Below are 22172 nucleotides of genomic sequence, written 5' to 3'. Positions count from 1 at the left end.
TAAATATAATCAGTATTGTTTACATCAATATGTATTGGAGATGGAGAAGCCCTAGACCACAGTGGCTAAACCTCCATATCCAGACATCTTAGGTAGTGAGCCCAGTTAAGTTTTTATGTATTTTGAGGAGCAAACAGATGACCACATTTCAGCAGTTTTTTTCACATCTTCACATCTACAGTTGAATTGCAGCCTGACTACAGAAATGTCATCAGGCAGAGCCTTTGATTCTTTGCCATTACAGTGAGATGAAAAAAAAAAGCAACTCAGCTCAGTTCTACGTAGGATTGGGATTTTACATAACTTGTATGTCTCCTCATGTTACATATCACTTTATTTACGCTTTAAAGATTACCCGAGGTGACTTGATTTGCACAAACGGAGGGAGCAGTCCTCATGACCACCGCTCCCTATTCGCCTCTAGCCCCTTCTGTTCCCTCATAAAAGCCTCTGTAATTTGCGGCAGTTTGTGCAGTACTGCACAAGTGCTGGGCTGCTGGCCCAGTGATGTGCTTTCTTGATGGGTGGAAGTGCTTTGCACATGCGCACTAAAAGTCGTTACCTAATGCACATGCGCATAGCACACCCCCATGATTGCCATCACAGGAAACAGCCTAGCATGATTCCTATTCCTAACACTGTCACTCACTGGATATAACCTGTCTCTAATTTTTGCTAACGCTTGCAAAAAATTCCATGGACTTTTTCCCATTGAGAGCAATTATGCAAGGAAGGATGCAATTGCAACAAGAAAATAATACATGCAATAGATGTCACAACTTCACCAGCATAAAACGAACTAACAGGGTTACTTCAGTGACCAGTGACTCTCCACCTTTACAATAAGCCACTGTTATTTATACTGCTCAGTCTGGCATTTGCTTTTATGAGTCTCTGATCTCACATGCTAACGACTGTTTATACATGGATGCTATTGCATCATTTCATTCAGCAGGCGTTACTGTGTGACCTGGTCTGCCTAAAATATATTCATTCTGTTTCGTATTTTATACAGTAAACCTTGTGGGATATTCACAACTTCCTCTTGTCTCAGGCAGATACGATTTTTGCAGTTTGTTTATACAATTGGAGTCCTTGTAATTCCATGCCCTTTCACTGTAATTTCATCTTTACTTAGGGCGGATTTATATGTACTGGCATCCCCTTGCTTTCCACCAACCGAAGCATCCTTCCAAATGTCACAGGCAGATGACTGCCGTGTATCAAAGGTGGATGGAAGTTCACAGCCTGCATAAAAAGCTAACCTTTCTCAGCAGTGGTGAGATCTGGACACAGACTTGTTTTTAGTGACATTTGGCTACTGTAACTATCAAGCTCTACATATAAAACCTAGCCATAAACAAAGCACACAATCATCATACAATGTAATTTAGTTTTCTATTTTTAACCTCCTGAGTGTTACGCCGCTCAGAAAGTTTTACAGTTTTAGAGTCCCCCATGAATAATTTGTGATCCAATGGGTGCAACAGCTTTAGCTAGCACTAGGCTAGCTAGTACAGGTGGCTGGCACCCCCCGATGGCCCCCAATCCCTTGATCCAGCCACTTAATACATTACCCAGCCTGGATCCAGGGATCGGCGCAGCTTCCCTGCACACCTCCGGTCTTCACTATGGGGAGGATCGCACATGACGTCATGACGTCACAGACATCATGACGTCATGCGCAGACCCGATCCTTCCCATAGAGAGACCGGAGCTGTGCAGGGAGGCTGCGCCAATCGCTGGATCCATGCTGGGTAATGTAATAAGTGGCTGGATCTGAGGTATCGGGGGCCATCGGGGGGTGCCAGCCACCTGTACTAGCTAGCCTAGTGCTAGATAAAGCTGTTGCACTCTTTGCATCACATAAATTATTCATGGGGGACTCCAGAGGCCACAGAGGGATATGCCCAACACAGTGTCGGGCATACTGCTAAGGAGGTTAAAAAAGAGGTTTTATTTGCATTAGGGATTTTTTGTTCCTAACCTATTGCTATCGGTTTCCCCATACCTTCTCCTTACCTCATACTTTCCTCCATCCTCCCCCCTCCTTTTCTCTACTTCTTACTTCCTCTTTCTCCTTTCTTAAGGCAGACTCAAACTCTTGCACAGATGTTTTCCACAACCCCATCTCAGCTCAAAATCTAGCATGTGTACAGCTGCCCCAACATCATTGAAGCCTGATCACAGACTTAGCAGAACAACTCTGCTGATTGGGTTTTTTGTTTGTTCATATTGAATAAAAAAAGGGCGGAATTTGCTTCTGTGCTACACTATCCCTGCACACCCCCCCCCCCCCACACACACACACAATCCCGACAGCCCTAGCAGCATAGCCAATGCTACCATAGAGGCAAACAGGGCAATTGCTCAAGGCCAGTGATGATCCTAATCAGCTAATTACGATTACACAAAATTTCGCTTACATTTTTGCATGTACGCTTATACGTAGTTACGATTTGTAAATGCAATTGATTTCGTATAGTGATTCGTAATTTCGCCTAAAATTTAGTGTAGTTTTTGTGTAATTTCGTGCCAACTTTGCCAGTGAATAGCAAAGCCCCCATACATGGTAGTGACACCACAATTGCTACATATGTTAAGGATAAGAATTTTTTAAAAAGACCTTGTAGTTTTTCAGAAAATCGATTTTAAAAATGCAAAGAAAAAATGGTTTCAAACTAAAAAATGACAGTTTAAAAACCAATTTTATTTGCATATTTAAAATCAATTTTCTCAAAAACTACAAGGTCTTTTTGAAAAATGATTTTTTTGACTTGTACCCAATATTCTCCTTAACATATGTAGTACTTTTGGTAGCAATAGTTTGAAGCTAAATTTTGAAATATTACTATTACGTATGAAATTAATTATGATTTTCCCTGAAATTTCGCATTCCGATTACGATGCATAAATGCAAATTTTGATGCAAATTTTCGTATTTGCGAAATTTCGGCCCACCACTGCTCAAGGCCTCAGCGCCTGTAGGGGCCCCCAAGTCTCCCTGCTTAAAGGTCATCACTATTGGGGTAAAACATGCACCAGGTGTCACCATCAGAGGTCAAAACATGTGGGGGTTAATAAAGAGTGTGCAGAAGAGTGAGGGTCCATGTTCAGTTCTGCCCAAGGCTCCATTTCACCTAAAGCTAGCCCTTCCCAGCAGTGCATGGTGCTTTGTAGGGGGGAGGGTCAGAAAAATATCCTGTGTTAGTTAAAGAGGAACTCCAGTGAAAATAATGTAATAAGAAAGTGCTTCATTTTTACAATAATTATGTATAAATTATTTAGTCAGTGTTTTCCCATTGTAAAAATCTTTTAAATCCCTGATTTACATTCTGACATTTATCACATGGTGACATTTTTACTGCTAGCAGGTGATGTAGCTGCTGCTTGCTTTTTTGGCAGTTGGAAACAGCTGTAAACAGCTATTTCCCACAATGCAACAAGGTTCACAGACAGGAAACTGCTAGGACAGTGGTCCTCAGAATTTCTTGTGGGAGGGGTTTCACCACAATATCAGTCATACAGAGCCCCCTGATGATCCGTTTGTGAAAAAAGCAATATATTTCTCATGGAAAAGGGGGCATCAGCTACTGATTGGGTTGAAGTTCAATTCTTGGTCACGGATTCTCTTTAAGTCCAATTTGTGGGGTATATTTTACATAAAGGAAGTGATGTTTAGGCTTGCGCATGAGATTATTCATGCAGAATCTCCCCTAACCACAATGTTTTCTCAAAGACTGAAAAAAAAAATCACCTGTATAGCACTTGGGTTATATTCTCCCATATCTGCCAAGAAGTCAGAAATACCCAAATACCTACGACTCTGGAAACAATACAACCTTTCAAATGTTTAGGTCAGAATAATTCCATTTGTATGAATTATTAAAGAGCCTGAGCGTGAGAGGATAAAATGTGTCAGAAACATAAGCGGCTTCAGTGCGTCTCTTGCTAGCCTCCTCTGCAGCTCATGAAGAAAGACATTTTAAACTGTTTGATGAATCAGTCTCACAAAATAATGTACAGAAGTGTGAAGTGATCTCTTACTTGACGTTGAGCACCAAATGTGTTTGTAGGAGGCAAGTCGTGATTGTCACTCAGATTACACAATGTGATTGTTGCACTGTTTACCTGTTATTTGTGTGTTCTATTCCTGTCTATAGAGATAGAAAGCTTGAAAAGACATGCCATTCTCTATAGCTCACAACTATTTTTGGAACATCATGCAGCAAAATACATTTTTTCTCCTTCTGTTGTCCGTATTGTCTCTTATGTACAAGCAAAGAAAGCTGTTTTTCCCCCTTTTCTTGTTGCAGCACGATGTGCTTTGAAGAATGTCTCGATATCAGAGAAATGTTGCATGACCAACATAAAAATGTCTCTTAGTAATGCACTGCCATCAATAAAACCTGGTTTAATGAATTTTTATGTACAGGTAGCAAAAGTACTTGATCCTCTCTTGATTTCGGCTTAGAGCATAATATACTTTCAAACATAAGTGCAATTACTGGTCCTCCACATCCTAAGTGCATTCAAGAATAAAATAAAAACCCTAAGACAGGGATGCCTAAGACAGGGATGCCCAACTCCAGTCCTTAAGGGCTGAGGTACTCACTCACACATATTTGGCACAGTTCAAATTAATTGATGGGACTGAATCAGGAAAGGTGTGGTTCATCAAGTAGAACACATTTGCTATTTCTCTGTCCATCCTTAACACTGGCATGGATATGGCCCCATGAGGACTGGAGTTGGGCAGCCCTGCCCTAAGATATCTGGAGACAGAGAAGTGGTGACTGAGTTCTACTGCCAGCAATTGTCTCTACCTCCCAACTTTTTGAGAATCGAAGGAGGGACATCTGTAGACATGTCTTTGCCACACCTCTAATCACACCTTCGTCACACCCCTAGTTACACACACCACATGGAGGGGCAGCGGCAGATTTCTGGCAACACTACTTGTCACCTGTGACCCGAAGACGCCAGAAAAGGTGAGTACTTAACCCCATGACCCCCCATTCATCCTCATTAAGTCATAGAACTAGGCAATTGTGATGTCATGGCATTACTGACGTCATCTCCAATTTTATTGAAAAGCCCAGGAGGTGGGATGAAGCCTGGTCTTCTGATGGCAGGGGGTGATGTAATGACAACTTATGGCTGTAGTAATAAATGTCCCTCTCTGACTTGCAAAATCCGAAGGGTCCTTTAAACTATATCAGTTGCTCTCAGTTATAACTGAGAGGACAACTGATTTTCAAAGTAATGTCAATGTTTCCCTATTGCTCAGTTCACACTATTCATGTTTTAACTGAAAGCTTTTTTACAATTCACTGCTATGGAAAGATAAAACACATCCGTTTTTCAGCATATAGTGTAAAAGACTAGAGGCCTTACCCTTGGCCGCTGCAAGTTCTGTCTCCTGTTTTCTGGCTAAACCACAGTTGGCATCACGTTTCCTGCACAATTTTCACTGTGGTTTGAAGGTACATTAGACCACAAAGGCCAGATCTCTGTACCTGGGCAACCTGGGTATGGTGCCCAATTACTTTTTTCATAAGTTTAGGAGGCAAACAGAAAACTGTACACTCTTTTGTAAGTATAGTTATTATTATTATTATAAATATTGATTTATAAAGCACCAACATATTCCATGGCACTGTACAAAGTAAGAAACAAACATGGGGTACATAATAAAGACAATGGTATACACCAATGTACAAAATACACATTTGGTACAAGTTACAGAATTGGGAATTACAGTGACAAAAGTAACATGATGAATGATGAACAAGTTTAAAGAAACAAAAGGGTGAGAGAGCCCTGTCCTTCAGAGCTTACAATCTAAAGGAATAGGAGGGGTACAAGAGGTGGGGTAGTATACTATAATCATTCATACATGGAGGCGGTGTGTTTTTAGGATATCTAGTAGGAGTGCAACTTGGCCTTAGGTCAAAGGGGAAATGGCCTAACGTAAATGCTTGTCATGAAAAGTGAGTTTTGAGAGAACATTTAAAGATATTAAAGGTTGGAGAGTGACGGATGTGTTGTGGAAGGGTAGATACTCTGAAACCCCCATTTTAGAACCTACTGATTAGAAGCCACTGTAAGAGCTTGGGTTAGCGTATGCAAATTAGAAAAAGCCAAGGAAATTGGATGTTTGAAATAATCCTTGAAGGGTATGGAGTTAAACTGGATGTGACTATTTTTTTCTTGAAAAAAAGTGGAATTTCACTTAATGCAATGTGTAATTGCTTGTCATTCTCTATATTAAAATTTCATTATTCTTCGAATATTAAATGACTTTTCAAATAAGGGTTAAAAGTGAGTACATGAGCTGTCTGCTAGAATAAAATGAAAATGAAATGGAATAATGAGACTACAGTATGCACAATCCTCTCTTTCTACCCATCTCTTGCTGTAGTGTGCAAAGTCTAGAACAAAGCAGGGTGTCGTCCTCACCGTGCACATCATGCACTGCCATGTGGTTCAGCTATACAGTGGGCCAGTCATGGTTGCATTCCAAATAGTTTTATGCACATCACCAGTCAACTAGTTTTTGCTTGCCTTCCAACTAATGTTATTCATGTCACCAGGCTGTCAGTGTTTTTTTATGTTATGGCTGATCGGTATACCGTATATGTTACGGCCAGATCCTGAAGTTGGCTACTTTGGGATCTGCCCGGCCAATGCCCAATGTGGCCTCGCTAATGCGGCCAAAGTGGTGGCGGAGTGTTCTCCTCATACCTCTGTCTGCAGGGAGGAAAAATGCAGGGCGGCCTGTGCCTGCACTCTCGCTCTCCCTGCTATGTGTGTGCCCGCATGTGGTGTCTCCAGCTCTCATTGTAGCCTGTGTTACGGCAGCCAATGCTATGAGTGACTTCGTGCAACTTCACGGGCGTGGCCACACTCGTGTGGGTGCAGCACCGCCGTGCCTATGCATGAACGAGGAGCGTGGATGCAAACTTCCAGAAGGTCCCAGGCAGTGGCAATGCATTGGAGGAGGACGTGTGTAGCCTCTGGAACATTCCTCTCTTAGGTAAGTATTAGTGTTGGGCGAACATTTAGATGTTCGGGTTCGGACCGAACAGGCCGAACATGGCCGCGATGTTCGGGTGTTCGAGCCGAACTCCGAACATAATGGAAGTCAATGGGGATCCGAACTTTCGTGTTTTTTAAAGCCTCCTTACATGCTACATACCCCAAATTTACAGGGTATGTGCACCTTGGGAGTGGGTACAAGAGGAAAAAAAATTAGCAAAAAGAGCTTATAGTTTTTGAGAAAATCGATTTAAAAGTTTCAAAGGGAAAACTGTCTTTTAAATACAGGAAATGTCTGTTTTCTTTGCACAGGTAACATGCTTTTTGTCGGCATGCAGTCATAAATGTAATACAGATAAGAGGTTCCAGGAAAAGGGACCGGTAACGCTAACCCAGCAGCAGCACACGTGATGGAACAGGAGGAGGGCGGCCCAGGAGGAGAAGGCCACGCTTTGAGACACAACAACCCAGGCCTTGCATGAGGACAAGAAGCGTGCGGATAGCAATTTGCTTTTTGTCAGCATGCAGTCATAAATGTAATACAGATGAGAGGTTCCAGGAAAAGGGATCGGTAACGCTAACCCAGCAGCAGCACACGTGATGGAACAGGAGGAGGGCGGCGCAGGAGGAGAAGGCCACGGTTTGAGACACAACAACCCAGGCCTTGCATGCGGACAAGAAGCGTGCGGATAGCAATTTGCTTTTTGTCGGCATGCAGTCATAAATGTAATACAGATGAGAGGTTCCAGGAAAAGGGACCGGTAACGCTAACCTAGCAGCAGCACACGTGATGGAACAGGAGGAGGGCGGCGCAGGAGGAGAAGGCCACGCTTTGAGACACAACAACCAATGCTATACAGTGGCGGGTGAGCGGTGTACTACTGTTCCCAGCAGAGACACAGAGTGGCAGTAAACACAATGCTATATAGTGTGGGGGAGCGGTGTACTACTGTTCCCAGCAGCGACACAGAGCACAATGCTATACAGTGGTGGTTGAGCGGTGTACTACTGTTTCCAGCAGCGACACAGAGCACAATGCTATACAGCGGTGGGTGAGCGGTGTACTACTATTCCCAGCAGCGACACAGAGCACAATGCTATACAGTGGTGGGTGAGCGGTGTACTACTGTTCCCAGCAGAGACACAGAGTGGCAGTAAACACAATGCTATATAGTATGGGTGAGCGGTGTACTACTGTTCCCAGCTGCGACACAGAGCACAATGCTATACAGTGGTGGGTGAGTGGTGTACTACTGTTCTCAGCAGCGACACAGAGCACAATGCTATACAGTGGTGGGTGAGCGGTGTACTACTGTTCCCAGCAGCAACACAGAGCACAATGCTATACAGTGGTGGGTGAGCGGTGTACTACTGTTCCCAGCAGAGACACAGAGTGGCAGTAAACACAATGCTATATAGTGTGGGTGAGCGGTGTACTACTGTTCCCAGCAGCGACACAGAGCACAATGCTATACAGTGGTGGGTGAGCGGTGTACTACTGTTCCCAGCAGCGACACAGAGCACAATGCTATACAGTGGTGGGTGAGCGGTGTACTACTGTTCCCAGCAGCGACACAGAGCACAATGCTATACAGTGGTGGGTGGGTGAGCGGTGTACTACTGTTCCCAGCAGCAACACAGAGCACAATGCTATACAGTGGTGGGTGAGCGGTGTACTACTGTTCCCAGCAGAGACACAGAGTGGCAGTAAACACAATGCTATACAGTGGTGGTTGAGCGGTGTACTACTGTTCACAGCAGCGACACAGAGCACAATGGTATACAGTGGTGGGTGAGTGGTGTACTACTGTTCCCAGCAGCGATACAGAGCACAATGCTATACAGTGGTGGGTGAGCGGTGTACTACTGTTCCCAGCAGAGACACAGAGTGGCAGTAAACACAATGCTATACAGTGGAGGCTGAGCGGTGTACTACTATTCCCAGCAGCGACACAGAGCACAATGCTATACAGTGGTGGGTGAGCGGTGTACTACTGTACCCAGCAGAGACACAGAGCGGCAGTAAACACAATGCTATACAGTGGTGGGTGAGCGGTGTACTACTATTCCCAGCAGCGACACAGAGCACAATGCTATACAGGGTGAGCGGTGTACTACTGTTCCCAGCAGAGACACAGAGTGGCAGTAAACACAATGCTATATAGTGTGGGTGAGCGGTGTACTACTGTTCCCAGCAGCGACACAATGACTGGGGGGACCCTGGCTAGCCTGGCTGGAGAGAGAACTACCCTGCCTGCCTACCCAAAGCTAAACCCACAGACAAATGGCGGAGAAATGACGTGGATCGGGTAGTTATTTACCCGAACCATGTGACCCGTTCGGCCAATCAGAGCGCGTTTGGGTCCGAACCACGTGACCCGTTCGGCCAATCACAGCGCTAGCCGAACGTTCGGGGAACTTTCGGCCATGCGCTCTTAGTTCGGCCATATGGCCGAACAGTTTGGCCGAACACTAGTAAGTATCTCATTTTTTTTATTTTACTCCGCCTCAAGTTCTCTTTAAAAGAACTGAGTAGAAATGTCCTTTCTGACCTAGTCTGTTCCCATTACACATAACTGGAAACTCTGAATAATCAGATTACAATCAGGCTGATACAAGCAGTGTGACTGAATGGCAAGGAAAGGACAAATAAAGATAGTGGGTAACAGAATTCTGATCTTATTTCTTTGGAGCTTCCATTATAAAAATGAAATATAAAATGCGGGTAGCTATGTCCCTTCGGCTTTTCAAAATAACGATATTTAGTAGACTCGTTCCATTGCCTGCAGCATGAAAAGAAGCAAATCGTACTATAAGTCCACCTAATAAATAAAGTAGAGCATTTGCATAGAGCTGCTATCAGAGCGAGGCCGTGCTAGGAGGCAGATAAGAGTTAAGCTGTGTCCTAATAGCTGAAAGGTAGAAGTCTGTGTCACTTTCACATGTGACATTTCATCAGTATGAAAATGGGCATTAGGACTCGGGAGAATCGCAAATCCTGCCAGATACCGGCTCATCCTCCAGGCTTGATTTGTTTCACTTTAAGCTCTTCAAAGCAACCTCACCTTTTTCCTTCATCCCTCTCAATTCTGTTTTCCTAATTGGCCCTTATCTTGCCGGCGTTCGGCGGAAGATGTGCTGACCACAAGAAGCGGCGCGCAGGTCTGCAAGAAGGGAAGATGAATTGAATGACATGTCAGAGGACATGATGTTCATGTTACAGATTACTTAACCTCTAGTTAAAGAAAAGGGTTCCACTCTTGTTATCCACTCATAAAAAACACCACTTATATCTAGAAGTGTCATTGAGCCGCTGACCCCAATAAAAATGTCACTCTCAAGACTCATTGAACTTTTGCTGTTGCAAAGGAGTAAGGGAGCCCTGTGGATGCTTTGGAGCGGATGCGTAAAAATCGAGAGAAAAGTGGGCGTTGTTTGACCAAGGCAACCAGCTAATTGGATCAGTAACGGCATAAGAACCATAACAAAAGCATGAGGGTAATGCATAGTTGTGAAAAAACAGCAGCTCTGACTTGCATTGCACCATAATTCACCGTAATTTAATTATTGCTGTATTATATGACTTGTTCATTCTTTTCCTTTGAAGTCTAATTCCAGGCATAATTCTAAATAAGTCTTAGTAAGCAGAGTGCTATTTTTTTAAAATAATAATCACATGGCCTGAAGCAACACATTTGAAAAAGTTAACAGCAGGTTTTCTAAATAGAGCTATTTTATTCAGCATCATCTGCTTAGGCTCAAAGAAGTTGGGGGCAGGGGAGGTTCTAGTCCTTTTGCCGCCTGAGTTGAAATTTGAGTCTATGAAGACTCCCTAAATTCTCCATTATACGGATGCAGCGACTAGTAGTTTGGCATATTTGTTGTGGCACCAGATTATGGCAGTGAGAGAGCAGATTTTTGAGATAACTCTTTTATTGAGTTTCTGAGACTATCCCAAATTGGAGGAGTTTCTGAGATTATCCCAAATTGGAGAAGCCTCACTCCTTGCCCTGAGCCTAACATTAACTCCCCTTCTCCTATGCCTAAAGTAAACCTGTATCAAAATGTATTTGCTTTTTTTTAAGCACAGTGGAACTCGGGGGAGGGTTATAGGGAGGGGGGAGAGAGGGAAACTAAATGTTGCTTCATGCTTTAAAACTTGTTTTTACAATGTGATATGTGATATGAGTACACTTATCTGATCCCTTATATATTTGTTGTTTACTATTGTTATATTGTTATTAGAAAACTAATGAAAATTGCTTAAAAAATTGTTCTTGCTAAAATGCATGTGCACATATACTACGCGATCAAAGGACTTGCCTGTTGCTCATTCTCTTTTTGCTTGTTGCCTAAAAGCTTCCAAATCCTGTTTTAATTGTCTGATGTATATAAATGGGCACAAGACTTTTGTCCTGGCATTTGTCTTCCTCAGTATATGAGGGAATGACTACTAGCTCCACTTCCATTATTGCAGTGCTGGTTTGCAAATGAAAGACATATGACTGTCCGGGGCGTAACAATAGGGGATGTAACGCCCGCATTGGGGGGGCCTCTAGTCCCCGCTCAGGGCCATTTTTGGGGGGCCAGAGGGGTCGCAGCATGAGGGGAGAGCATTGGACATCGGCGGAGAGGGGGGACAGTCCTCCCCCCTCACCTCGGGCTCTCCCCTCTGCGCTCCCCTCCAGCATCTATCACTAGCAGCAGGCAGCTGGCAGGAACACATACCTTCCTGCGTTCCACTGCTGGAGGTTCCTCTAGGTGGTGAATGAAGCACTTAGAGATCGGTGACCTCCGCGGTGGATGGAGGTATGTGTCCTGCCCACCCGCCTGCTGCCAGTGATAGATGCTGGAGGGGAGCGCAGAGGAGAGAGCCCAAGGTGAGGGGGGGAACTGTCCCCGCCGATGTCCAATGCCCTCCCCTCATGCTGCGACCCCTCCGGCCCCCAAAAATGGACCTGAGCAGGCCCAAGGGGGGGGGGGGGGATCCAAAATTTTGCAGGGGACCCAGGGATTTCTAGTTACGCCCCTGTGACTGATTGCTAAGGACATTGTCAAACACTAACTATAAGGGCAAGGCCAAAGCTAAGGGCAGAGGCAAACAAAGGTTGTCTATGGTCTAGAAAAGGTCATTTTTTTCTGCCTGGTGTGAAGAATTTTACCAAATGCTGCAAAACAACATGGATTTTAATGCTGAAGATGGCTGCACAGCAATAAGAGGTAAAAAAAAAAATCCACTCCAGATTGTCTTTAATCTCTCATTGGACAGGTTTCAAACATACCTAGTTATGTAATATTGGTGACAAGATAAGAAGAGACTGCACAGCTTCCAACTGTCCCTGGGGAACATCCAGGGCACCCCAGAATAGATCCTGGGCCTGTGCCACTGATTTTTGGGGCTAGCAACTCCCCTGATCCAGACAACCAATATTTTAGTAACCTTTAAGTGTTTATGAAGGGATTGCATCCCAAGCCCTATGAGCGTCAGAATTTGTACATGTGTACAAGGCATTAGAACTGGCTGAACTTCATCAATAGAATCCAGGGCTGGATATACCACAAGGCACTTTAGGCACGTGTCTACAGGCACCTGATGATGGAAAGGCGACTCACTCCCCTCCCCAAGCGCCTCCCTGATTCCGTATGCAGAATCCTGATGAGAGTGTAAATGAGACATTACTCGCCCTGCTCTCAGCATTCCACTGACGAGATCTCCCTTCAGTCAGGGGCACCTCTAGCTACTTAGGTTCCTCTAGCTACCTAATACTTGGGGGTACCTCCAGCTACTTAATATTGAGGGAAATTCTGGCTACCTAAGGCTAAGGGGCACCTGTAGCTACTTATGATGGGCAAGGGAAGTAAGGGAGGAGTGACATCTGGGACAGCCAGCACACTTGCAGTGCAGTTCAGCTGAGGTTTGTAGGTTCATGGAGGATGAAGTTTAGGGTGCCAGGACATCTGTGCCTATAGGCTCCTGTGATGTAAATCCAAATGTGTTTATGTTAACATAAATATGCATACCAGATGAAACAGCTGATCTCCATCTGCCTGCAGTGATCTATAGGTTTCAAAGCAATCAACGTAAAGGTACACATGCATCATAACAGCCACATATCCAAGTTTCAGAATATATAAATGGGTACACCAGTAGTCTTTATAGAAGTTTATGCAGAAATAAATTATGGTATGCGACATCCTAGTTAATTATTGTATTCACTCAGTCAGATAAAGTTCCACTTGACTTCTTTAACACAATTCTCTAATTATAAAACTTTTACTGGCCTTGAAGTAATGGGGGAACCTTTCAGCAATTTTTCAATATGCACGCTGAACCTCATAGATATTAAACACTGTGACTGCCAAATATTGCTTCTTTCTACTTGAAATACGCTCATTAACCCTTTTGCCGCTTTGGAGACTGCCGTGCGCCTAGTCTGGATTTTTACAGTGTACGGCTTAATGTATTCATTATTTTCTGCCAAACTTTGGGCCCGAATAATCAGACATGAGCCAATTTATTGCAGGGCCCTGTGCCAAGGTTTTGCCAACCAGCTGCAAAACCTGTGAAGACATTAACCTAATACAAGACACACAAGGGTACACTTTTTTTCTCTAAGACAAAAACTGACACTTTTGGTCTTACTTCAGTTGATAGCAGACAAGCGAACCCACTGTCAGTCAACAAATATAAACAAAATTACCACCTACAACTAAAATACAGCATATACACGAAGGCACATATTGTTACTTACTCCTTTCTTTATCCGCAGATGCCCTAGATGTCATGGGAATCTCTATTTCAAACATAGTGCTCCTGCCCAGTTAGTATTTGTTAAAGTGTCACCATACAAATCAAATTTCAACAGCAACTGGTATGAGTGTATTAAGTGATAAAGATGCTAATCCTGCATTCAAAACTTTCAAAACTTTTTCTGCTGTTATGATTTGGAATTATCACATACTTAAAGGATACCCGAAGTGACATGTGACATGATGAGATAGACATGTACAGTACCTAGCACACAAATAACTATGCTATGTTCCTTTTTTTCTTTCTCTGCCTGAAAGAGTTAAATATCAGGTATGTAAATGGCTGACTCAGTCCTGACTCAGACAGGAAGTGACTACAGTGTGACCCTCACTGATAAGAAATTCCAACTATAAAACACTTTCCTAGCAGAAAATGGCTTCTGAGAGCAAGAAAGAGATAAAAAGAGGAATTTCTTATCAGTGATGGTTACACTGTAGTCACTTCCTGTCAGGACTGAGTCAGCCACTTACATACCTGATATTTAACTCTTTCAGGCACAGAAAAAAAAAAAAAAGAACACAGCATAGTTATTTGTGTGTAAGCCACTGTAGATACACATCTATTTCATCATGTCACATGTCACTTCGGGTATCCTTTAAGGAGCACTGGCCCTTTAGTAGTCAGTGCCAAAAAGTTGCATGCTGGGGGTTCTTTTTATCTATAATATATTCCTCCTCTTCCCTTTATTTCCCTGCCAGTTGCTTATCTGAAACACGATCCCTGCTCACTTGTGTTTACAAGCAAGGCTGAGGTGACTCAGTCATAGGAAGACAAAAGAAAAAAACGAAAGGGCAGAAATGACATCACAAGTTAGCCTAAACTGTGGGCAAAAGGCATGGCCCCCACCAGGAACAGAATTTTCTTCATTTACTATATAACATTCACTGAAATCAAAACGTGGACAGTACAATACATGTGTTATGTAAGTAGATCAAGTATTTATCTACTTATATATGTGTTTTTTCCCTGGCATAGTATGGCTAATCCTACTGCTTTAATGATGTTTGCTTGTGGTGGTGGGGGGGGGGCAGCGATAGATAAACGTACCTACATGTGCTGCTCCGTAGTGCCCGAGAAAGGGCTACTGCCCAGAACATTATGCTTGTCTGCATTATGTACACTGTACAATACAAGCAACTAATCTGTAATTGTGGTTGAGCTCAAGTCATATCTGCTTTCTTGGTCAATGCTGCAAAGCTTCAAAGTGCATGGGAGACCTCTAGTGTCAACCCGGCTTCTAGTGTATTCCAGGAGATGTGGCATTCCTGGCCCCTGATGCATGCTGGGAGATGAGCATCTCTGGCTGCTAGTGCATGCTGGGAGATGTAGACTTAAATGTCTTTACATCTTCTAGCATGCACTAGTGGCCGGGAACGCACATATCCCGACATTCACCAGCGGCCAGGAACGCCGCATCTCCCGATATACACTAGCAGCCAAGGACGCGCTGGACTAATGGACAATTTGAGCAGTGGCTTTGCGCCACTGACAGCTTCAAAATGGATGCCCCAGTTAAGACGGGGGCTATGGAGAAGCCTCCATAGGTAAGTTAATTTAACCCTGCCCCTCCACAAAGCAAACATCATTTAAAAACGCACCCGCTTGCACAACTCTCAAGTTACTCCTTTTGTATTTTACCTGAAGAAGCGAGCTTGAGTCCCGAGAAACGCGTTGCAACTGTTTTTTGGAGTATCAATTACAAAACCTGTTTTATACCATATACAGTGGTTATGTTGTGACTTCTAGGGAGGTAAGGACTTACCTCCCTAGAAGTCACAACATAACCACTGTATGTGGTATAAAACAGGTTTTGTAATTGATACTCCAAAAAACAGTTGCAACGCGTTTCTCGGGACTCAAGCTCGCTTCTTCAGGTAAAATACAAAAAGGAGTAACTTGAGAGTTGTGCAAGCGGGTGCGTTTTTAATGGTTTTATACATATGTTACACTTTTACTCTGTTGGCGCCTCTGTTCCTTTTTGCAAAATTCTATCCACCTGGTGGAAGGGTGTGATCAAACTATTTTTCTTACTACAGAGAGCGACTTCTTAGCCTGAGTGGAGACAGGCCTAACATCCACATATGCGCTTGAAGTGGTTGCCTACATCAGGCAACCTACACTTGTGAGTATATTCTATTCACTGTCTTCAACAATCCACATACCACTGGTAATACACTATTGGGTGCTCTCGGTTGTTGTTTTTTTTTTCTTGTCTTTCATTCCTTACGAGGAGATAAGTTTAAATCTTTTTTTAAAAAAGAGGTGCTTAGGTCACTTTAATGCTTTACTACATACCTGGGGATAGGTATTTATTATCAAAGGCAGAGGCAAAGACCAGCATTGTCAATGTTACATACCTATTTAGAAAAAAGTAGTTATCTTTCAAAACAGATTAAGAGAGCTACACTCTTGTTCTCTGAAGATAGAAAACTGATTGTCACTTTTTTAATTCCAGATTTATAAAAAAGCCTTGATGTTTTTTTCCCGAGCGGTCACGGCCGCAAACAAGTTGTAATCAGAAACTCCACTCCCTTGGATGGAATAACTGGTTGTCACTTACGACCATTTGGTTCTCATGAGAAAAAGTAACTGTATGCAGGCCATGGACATTTATTACAGACCCGTCTTAAAGTGGTCTTGGGCAAAGGGGTGAGAATGGTGTTTGAGGGCGGCTAGCCTTCTATAGTTCACATAGGCATTCACTACAATGAAGATGGCGAGCACCATTCCATGATCAGTAACGTGGCAATTTACTCTAATTGCCACTTCATTAATATGATAATAGGCTCTAAATTACCATTAAATAACAGTAAAGTAGCTAATGTAAAGAAGCGTCAATTCCACATAAAAGTGCCATCATTTAAACTAATCACTACTTCCATCAATCCTAAGGTCTACAAACCGGTTTTCCAGCACACATGATGCTAATTGTCCTAAGAGATCTCCTGCACATTTAGTGAGATAATGAGAGTTGGCCCTTTATGTTTTGGTAAAGGAAAGCTTCAGACATACCTTACATGGTTCTCTATCATGTGTATGGTGGCCAGCGAGAGATCCAGTCTTCTGGGTAAGCTTGTCAAAGCGCAGGCCTACACTATTATTCTCCCTCCTCATTCCTGCGACATCATGTGCCATGTGTAGTCCTTCTGCCACTCTCCAGAGTAACAGAATACATTGCTAGCCTGCAGGCAAGTGATGCACCTCTACAGAACACACAATATATGGCATTTTGCCACCCGGTCACTTTGGTGCAGACCAAGCCAAATGACAGCTCCTCCTGCTGCCACTGTAATACCAGGCGGCATTCATTACTATTCCCCCTCAAAGTCGTACCAACTTCCAAGGAGAAGTAATTCAGGGTCTGGCTATTGGCAGCACCCGAATTACACTGCTGCGCGGCCAAAGACATAACATTATGTCTATGGCAGCGCCCAGGTGAGGCGAGCGTAACTCAGCCCCAAACTGTTGTTTGAGTGATCAAGTCCTGATCCCTGCAGGGGACAATATTTGCTGCTGTGTCCAACTGTCCATAACTTTAAGCCTTTTGTGCACATATCCAACTTTACCTCCTACATGTAGAATGAGGGTTTACCTACACAATCTGTTCTTAGTATTCAAAATCTGCTGCCCCTCATACTACATGGAAGTGGTAAAATCGGTCAGCAAAAATGCCCTTAACAGTCTTGCAAAAAAAGGGTGTCACTCTAGCAGTGGCATAGCTTAGGAGCTCTGGGCCCCAGTGCGAGTTTTACATTGGGCCCCCTCAAAAGATTTATACATAACAATAGATATGGAGCACCCAAACCTGCCAAGGACAGCTGCAGTGTCAGTGCTTTTCTTATCCCCACTGTAACGATTGTGGAATTCTCTCCGTGATCAGCGCACAAGACGTGTGCGCTGATACTGCGGAAATCCTCCACATACGTATAATTTGCGGAAACCCAGCAGAAGGTGCAATGCACCTGTAGAGGGAAATCCCTGTCGACAGGGGGAGCTGTGAAGTGCAGAGGAACAGCTCCTCTGCCCTACCACACACGCCAGACAGGAATTGCACGAAGGGACGGAACGCAATCGCAAGAGAGGCGATTGAGAATGAGCACAGAGACAGATTGTATGTGTGTGCACCAAACTAGTCGCCAACCCGCGACGGTGCACACACCACAGCAGATATGAAGTAGGAACACGATCGCGAGAGGTGCGATCGCCAGACGTGACACAAGTTTACAGCAAGGCAGAGCACGAGAGTAGCAAAGGCACAGCAAATCATACAATGAGGAGCTATGGAAAATAACAAACGCTAGCTAAACGCGAACACCGCACTCATTCGCAACAGTGCACGCGTTTATGCACGGTCTCCACGGTATAAGCACAATAGAGACAAACACACCTAACTAACCACCAACAGACAAACATGAAACAGAGGACATGAGCGCTTGCTTAACGGTTACCTCACCGAGCCTCCAGCAAGTGTTCGTAGCAGACAAGACACATGAAAACATGAATAAGCGAACGATAGGATCCACAGCACTAGCGAAAAGTGGCTAGCGCGATCCAGGAAGACAGAACAGAAGGATCCACAGCACTAGCGCAGGATGCTAGTGCGATCCAGGTACAGAGTAGCAGAGCAGAAGGATCCACAGCACTAGCGCAGGATGCTAGTGCGATCCAGGTACAGAGTAGCAGAACAGAAGGATCCACAGCACTAGCGCAGGATGCTAGTGCGATCCAGGTACAGAGTAGCAGAACAGAAGGATCCACAGCACTAGCGCAGGATGCCAGTGCGATCCAGGGAAACAGATCAGAAGGGGCTACCAGTAACAACCGCTGTTCCGGTTAGCACCCAGACACATAGAACGATTTCCTGTCGACCACCGCTGGGACAGGACAATCGCAACAGACAAACAAAACAGATAAGCAATCCTAACTGCACTAAGGAAACCTGCCCAGTGCAGTTTCCAGGGATTACTCTAAGCTGATATTCAAACAATGAGCAAGGCTGACACTCTCCAGAGTGTTTCACAGGAAGAATCCTTATGACCAGCCACTTACTGTGGTATCACATAGTATTTGTAGAGCAAGCCCACAAGGGATGTGGCTAGGCAATCTGCGTGACAAACATATGCAAATTCCTCAGCAGCAAGTTGCAATACTGACAAAAGGTATCTCTTCCAGAGACCTGCAGAATGCAGATCTGAACAGTGGTCAAAAGGCTGCCTGCCTGCGCAGGCAGCCCAGCGGATCCTCACACCCATCATCAGACACTAACTCCTGACCTCAGAGTAGATCACCTGAATTTGCCCAGCTCCTCCCTCTGCTGCTGATAGACTGACTCTTTGTGGCCAGCACTGTAGTTGCAGCTCAGCAGAGACTTCTTATCATCGTTCTGCCAAGTTCCTCCCTGCTTAGTGTGTAATAAGGCATGTGATCTGGGGTGTAACTACAGGGGAGCAACCCTTGCAACTACAGGGGGCCCCAGAGGTGTGGAGGGGCCCCAGCTACTAACCTTCCCACCCTCTGATATTTCGGATCAAGTGTTTCCATGGCAACACATGTTATGGGTTTAAAGATCCTAATTGCCACTCTTGTTTTATGACCCTTACGAGAGAAGCTGTTAGGGTCACCAAGGGGAGACAAGGAAAGTTTGTGAACATTAATGAGGCCCTGTTAATGTTTTGCAGGGGGGGGTGCATAATTTGTAGTTACACCCCTGCATGTGATTCAAAGTATTAAATGAATTAGCATTTAGAAATGGTCTCTTATTGCAAACAGGAGAGGGCAGTGTGATGACAGACACATGTGTGGCTATTGTGATTACTACATGACGTGGTTTGAAAACAGTTGCACATAGTATGGATTACCCATTGATATCAGGCAGCTGTTCTTTGATGGATAAGAAAAAGCCACTGATATGATGCCGGGGGGACATGTTCAACAACCTTTAACATTGAACATTGCTATTATTGGATTTATCAAACGAATGGAAAAGAAAATAAATCAACTTAAGGCCCAGGGTTTCCAAACAATTCAAAATGCATTATGCCTATAAAGGTTATCAGCACTTGACCTCTGTTCCCAGCGTTCCATTTATTACAAGGGAAAGGAGTCTGATTGGTTTAACCCTCCCCCTCCCGTGCACGTTCACACATTATCAGCTGTGATAGAATGCCCTGTGCTTCCGTGCCCAATCCCAGAATCCTTCACGGCGAACCATTGCCAGAGCAGTCCTTGACAAGCTGCTGGTGGACAGGAAGAAAGAATCGCATCTGGTATATTAAGCTTCGGGTCATATATCAGAGGTTAGCACAGCTAGACATACGCCCATTAATTGTCTGCATTTCCATTCCCAGGCTTTCTTGTTAAAAGTTATCTGCGCAGCATTGCTTGTAAGGATGGGTCAATGACACATTGGCTCTGAAAACAATCTTTTAATGCATCCATCTTTTGCTTGCCTCTCCCAGCCACATGTCCCAAAGATTTTTCAATTAATAATGTGGAAATGAAGATGGGCTGTAATCACAATCTTGTTATCCGGAGAGGCTGTTCCAGTTTGTACCTGTCCAGTGTCATTTTGCTTTACTGAGGAATTTTGGCCGAGGATTCGCTCTGTATAATTACAGAGCAAGAAATCCCATTAGCTGCTCATGGCACACGCTTGATATTTGTAATGGTATTTATATACCGTGATATTCATTACTGTCATTACGCTTCTTAAAGCTTGGCTGTAGTATATTCTCTGTAGGTCAACTCCTATTTCACCTTGCTGTCAGTCCACATGGTAACTCATTCAGATTATTTTTTTTTAAACTTGTTGCCATGCATTTTTTGTAAATTATTTTTTCCCAGGGCGAGTACAGAAGGGCATAGTTAGATTAGAATTGACATATGATGAAGTTCTGGCATACAGCATAGAGACATTAAAGGGAACCTGAACCAAGTAAAATGATTTAAAATAAACACCTGATATACCTGCAAATGAATATTACATACTGTACTCACCTCGCTGTCAGTTACTCTCAGAAGCTCACCATTTCCATCTAAAAACGATCCGTTCCACTTCTGACTAGATTTTGCCAGAACATGAAAAGTTGCTGTCAGTTGTATATCAGTTGCTGTCAGTTATAGCTGAAAGGACAAATGATGTGCAAGGTAAAGTTCATGTTTCTTATAGCTTAAGTGGGCAATATTACAGTTTAACAGGGTGCTGACCAAGGAGCTGTTACAGGGTCCATTTTTAAAATTGAGAACGGAGAGTTCCACTGATCACAGTGGACAAACAACGGGAGAGGAGACAGTGGTTGAGTAAACTACATTGGAGGTAAGTATGACCTGTGTATGTTTATATATATATATATATGTTTATATATAATTTTGACTTTTAATTTTCAGCTCAGGTTTGCTCTAACAATACAGCTGCATCGTAAGCTGTTGTGAAATACACACATTTAGGATACCCTCAGCTCAAGCTGGAGTGTATGCACTGGAGTTTCCTATACACTGTGTATTACTATACATTTGGTGTATCCAGGTGCGGACTGGTTGACTCCCTGGTGCATAAATCTGGAGCAGTATGAGCACTTGGACACCCTTTACTGCTTGGTGTAGGATGATGATGTCAACACTGTTCATGAATACATCAATGCATCAATTAAATAAATATGGCAGCCTCCATATACCTCTTCCTTCAGTTATCCTTTCAGTTGGGCTATGCTAAACCCAGACATTTAGTAGACTGGGCACTATGCTTCAGTATAATCAGGGCTGGATTTACCATAAGGCACTGTAGGAACGTGCCTACAGGTGCCTGATGATTGGAAGGCAGCTCACTTCCCTCCCCGAGTGCCTCTCTACCTCCTTCCCTATAGGTTACTCACCCTGCTCTCAGTGTTCAGTCAGGGGCACCTCTCAGGCCTGGATTTACATCACTGGAGCCTATAGACACAGATGTCCTGGCATCCTAGACTTTGCCTCCATGAACTTACAAACGCCCGCTGAACTGCACCACAAGTGTGCTAGCTGTCCCAGCTTTCACTTCTCTCTTACTTCCCCTGCCCATCATAGGTAGCTACTAGTGTTGGGCGAACAGTGTTCGCCACTGTGCGGGTTCTGCAGAACATCACCCACCACTGTATAGCATTGTGCTCTGTGTCGCTGCTGGGAATAGTAGTACACCGCTCACCCACCACTGTATAGCATTGTGCTCTGTGTCGCTGCTGGGAATAGTAGTACACCGCTCACCCACCACTGTATAGCATTGTGCTCTGTGTCGCTGCTGGGAATAGTAGTACACCGCTCACCCGCCACTGTATAGCATTTCTGTACT

General features: G+C 44.0%; 1 long non-coding RNA gene across 3 annotated transcripts in view; it reads right to left on the bottom strand.

Annotated features, from left to right (window-relative positions):
* LOC137561151 (uncharacterized) overlaps positions 1 to 22172 on the bottom strand; it is a 132637-nt gene that overhangs the window by 68827 nt on the left and 41638 nt on the right. For 2 of the 3 annotated variants that reach the window (XR_011029886.1, XR_011029884.1), the window contains exon 2: positions 20849 to 20974. This is a non-coding gene — a long non-coding RNA (uncharacterized lncRNA). Of the gene's footprint in view, positions 1 to 10106; positions 10206 to 20848; positions 20975 to 22172 lie in introns of all 3 variants that reach the window. The other variant, XR_011029885.1, reaches the window with a different exon arrangement.

Source organism: Hyperolius riggenbachi, chromosome 3, assembly GCF_040937935.1.
Source record: "Hyperolius riggenbachi isolate aHypRig1 chromosome 3, aHypRig1.pri, whole genome shotgun sequence".
Lineage (NCBI taxonomy): Eukaryota > Metazoa > Chordata > Amphibia > Anura > Hyperoliidae > Hyperolius > Hyperolius riggenbachi.
The sequence above is the reverse complement of the archived record's forward strand: the minus strand, read 5'-3'. Positions and strand labels throughout refer to the sequence as shown.